We start from the raw sequence: 3853 nt of genomic DNA, 5'->3' as shown, positions 1-3853 counted from the left end.
GAGAAAGAGAGAGAGAGAAAGAGAGAGAGAGAAAGAGAAATAGATAGAGAGAGAGAGAAAGAGAGAGAGAGAGAGAGAGAGAGAGATTTGAGCTAAATTTGTTTAAAGGGTTTTCACGGCGCTTGCAACACTGGTTGCAGTAGTAATGGTGGTGGTAGGGGTGGTTTTGTGGTGGTGTAACAGTAGTTGCAGGGATGTGTGTAATGTGATTGTGGTAGTAGAGATGATGATGAAATGGTGGTTGTAGTTGTGGTGGCATGGATGGTGATGTGGTAGTTGTAATAGTGGTGGTAGGGATGGTGATGTGGTGATTGTTGCAGTAGTGATGGGGACGGTTATGTGGTGGTTGTTGTAGTATGGTGGTCGGGATGGTGATGTGGTTGTAGTAGTAGTGGTAGTGATGGTTGTAGTAGTAGTGATGATGATGTGGTGGTGATGGTGGTTGTAGTTGAAGTACTGGCAGTAGTGATGATGATGATGTGGTGGTGGTTGTAGTAGGAGAGGTAGTGATGATGATTTGGTGATGGTGGTGGTTGTAGAAGTAGTGGTAGTGATGGTGGTGGTTGTAGTAGTAGTGGTAGTGATGATAGTGTGGTGGTGGTGGTTGTAGAAGTAGTGGTTGTGATGGTGGTGGTTGTAGTAGTAGTTGTAGTGATGATGATGTGGTGGTGATGGTTGTTGTTGTTGTGGTAATGATGATGTGGTGGTGGTGGTTGTAGTTGTAGTGGTAGTTATGATGATGATGTGGTGGTGGTTGTAGTAGTAGTGGTAGTGATGGTTGTAGTAATAGTGATGATGATGTGGTGGTGTTGGTGGATGTGGTTTTAGTAGTAGCAGTGGTGATGATGATGATGATGATGATGATGATGATGATGATGATGATGATGATGATGATGATGATGATGAGGATGTGGTGGTGGTTGTAGTAGTAGTGGTAATGAAGATGATGTGGTGGTGGTGGTTGTATTAGTAGTGACTGGAGGTGGGGGGGGGGGTTGGTATCCTTGGAACATTTTAATCTCACCGGAATTTGACGGAAGTTGCCCGTAACTCCAGACCGGATTTTTTCCCGGTAATACCGGAGTTTTGGCATCACTGACTTTGGCATCAGATCACAAGATTGTTCACACCAAGGAAGACGATATGGTCAAATACTGGAGGTTGGAGAACTGCACTCTTACCAGCGCCTGGCGAAACACTCAAGGTGCAGCTGTAGGAGGAGTAGGAATTTTAGTGAACAAACAAACAGAGAAATCTCTAGCTGAAGTCAGCTCTGTCAACATGCGGATAATGGTAGCTACTTTTAATGGAAATCCTAACACAACAGTGATATCAAACTACGCGCCAGTTGAGGGAAGTGTCGACTGCGAGATCCATTATAACAAACTCTCAGAAACCTGCAATAAGATTCCCAAGCACAACTTCCCAATTGAGTGTGGTGATTTCAATGCTCATATTGGTGAAAAGGATGCACCATTCACGTACCATGAAAGCACCAATAGCAACGGCTCTTTTCTCCTAGAACATGCCAACGAAAGTAACCTGGCTATCACAAACACGCTGAGGAGAAATAAGAAAGGCAAGCTATGGTCATACATGTCAGATATGAATGGTAGAAAAACACAGATTGACTACATCCTAGTGAATAGAAAGTGGAAGAGCTCAGTCCACAATATCGAAGCATTCAGTAGCTTCAGTAGCCTAGGAGGAGATCAACGTCTCGTATCTGCCACAATTCGCTTGAGTCTTCGAAAAAGCAAATCAACACCATCAAAAGTGAAGTATGACTGGTCCTCTCTAAAAGACTCAACTATACAGAACCAGTATACTATAGAGGTGAGGAATAGATTCACAGAACTTTGTACGGGAGAAGAAGATCCAACGGAACGATATGAGAAACTCATAAAAGCAAACCGGGACACAGCAGAGAAGCTAGTACCGAGGAGAACAAAAGTCACGAAAATATCGACCTCTAATCACCCACTGATTGTTGAAGCAAGAAAATAAGCTCAAGATTACTTCAACCAACACCAACAAACACCAAACTCAGTAAACGAAGAAAGGTGGAGGATATCAAAACAGAAAATACAAACTGTCTATAGGGATATAGAAGAACGAGAGCTAGATAGTCTCATTCGGGAAATGGAGAAAGCCGACGAGAGAAGCAAACATGGTGAAAGCTGGAAACTGATAAATAGAATAGCTGGTAGGAAAGCAAGACGACAAGGGACCCTCAAGGGTAAAACAAAAGAAGAAAGAAGACAGAAATGGTTCTCACACTTCCAAACACTTCTGGGAGAAGATCCAGTCAGAGCAACGGAAGATGACGTAGACCTAGAACCAATTCTGCAAGATATCTGTATAGACGAGAGTGACTTTACAGTGGAAGAGATAAAGAAGGTCAAAAAGTCTCTCAGTGATGGAAAACAATCCGGACCTGATGACATCCCACCTGAAGTATGGAAGTAATGTGACTTAGATGATATCCTGTTGGAGTTTACAAATGGATTACTAAACAGGAATAAAAAACCAAATTAGTGGTCGGAAATTGATCTGATTCCAGTCGCAAAGGGGGGAGAGCTAAGTGATACCTCCAACTACAGGGAAATCAGCCTTGCCGCTATAGCTGCCAAACTCGCCAATAGGATGATCCTTTACAGAATCCAGCCAGAGATTGACCCTCATCTACGTTCTTGTCAAAACGGCTTCAGACCAGGAAGATCCATGACTGCTCTCCTCCTGGAATTGAGAAGGTTAATAGAAGGAGTAAAAAGTCACAACAAGAAGGCAATCATTCTATACGTAGACTTTAAGAAGGCCTTTGACTCGCTACATCGCCCTACCATGATGAAGATCTTTAAAGCATATAGTATACCTCCGAAACTTCTCTCTGCTATTAAAAGAATGTATGAGAACCTCACGGGCAAAGGTTACCTCTCCAGATGGTGAAACTGAGCTGTTTGAGATCAAATCAGGGGTGCTTCAAGGTGATACATTAGCCCCCTATCTCTTTGCAATTGTCTTGGACTATGTGATGAGAAAGACCTACACTGGCATGGAGAACCAGCTGGGCTTCACGCTACATAGACAAAGAAGTAGGCGCAATCCAATTATGATTGTCACGGATCTAGATTTCGCAGATGATCTGGCTCTACTGAACGAGGAGATGGAACAGGCACAAGAAGTGCTCAACAGACTTGAAACTGAGGCTGAACGAGTAGGACTATGCTGTAATTCTAAGAAGACAGTTTTCCAAACCTACAACCAAGAAAAGCCAATTAGCATACAGGCAAAGAATGGAGAATGGCTGAAGGAAGTTGACACAACTTCAAGTACCTAGGAGGTTGGACCCAAAGCAGTTCCACTGATATTTCTGTCAGAAAAGCATTGGCTTGGAGTGCCTGTCACAAACTCATGAAAATCTGGATTTGAAACCTACAGAGGGAAATAAAGAAGAGACTGTTCCTGGCAACGGTAGAGTCAGTGCTTCTTTATGGAGCAGCGACATGGACTCTTACTAAAGCCCTTGAGAAGCAACTGGACGGCTGCTACACACATATGCTGCGGATGGCCCTCAATGTAAGCTGGAAAGAGCACATAACAAATGAAGATCTCTACAGTGACCTCCCCCCCCCCCCCCCCCAGTGACCTCGAAGATTCAAAATAGAAGACTGAGACTTGCGGGGCACTGCTGGAGACACAAGGAGGAGATTGCAAGTAGTCTTGTGCTATGGGAACCAACCTGAGCGAACCAGAAGCAGAGGCAGGCAGAATAAAACCTACATTGACTATCTGCTAGATGACACAGGAATGGACAACACCCGGGAGCTGCGTACGCTTATGGAGGACAGGA

The sequence above is a fragment of the Berghia stephanieae genome, chromosome 15 (assembly GCF_034508935.2).
Source record: "Berghia stephanieae isolate SIO BIC M18660-M18661 chromosome 15, UCSD_Bste_1.3, whole genome shotgun sequence".
Taxonomy (NCBI): Eukaryota; Metazoa; Mollusca; class Gastropoda; order Nudibranchia; family Aeolidiidae; genus Berghia; species Berghia stephanieae.
This window is presented reverse-complemented; position numbering follows the sequence as displayed.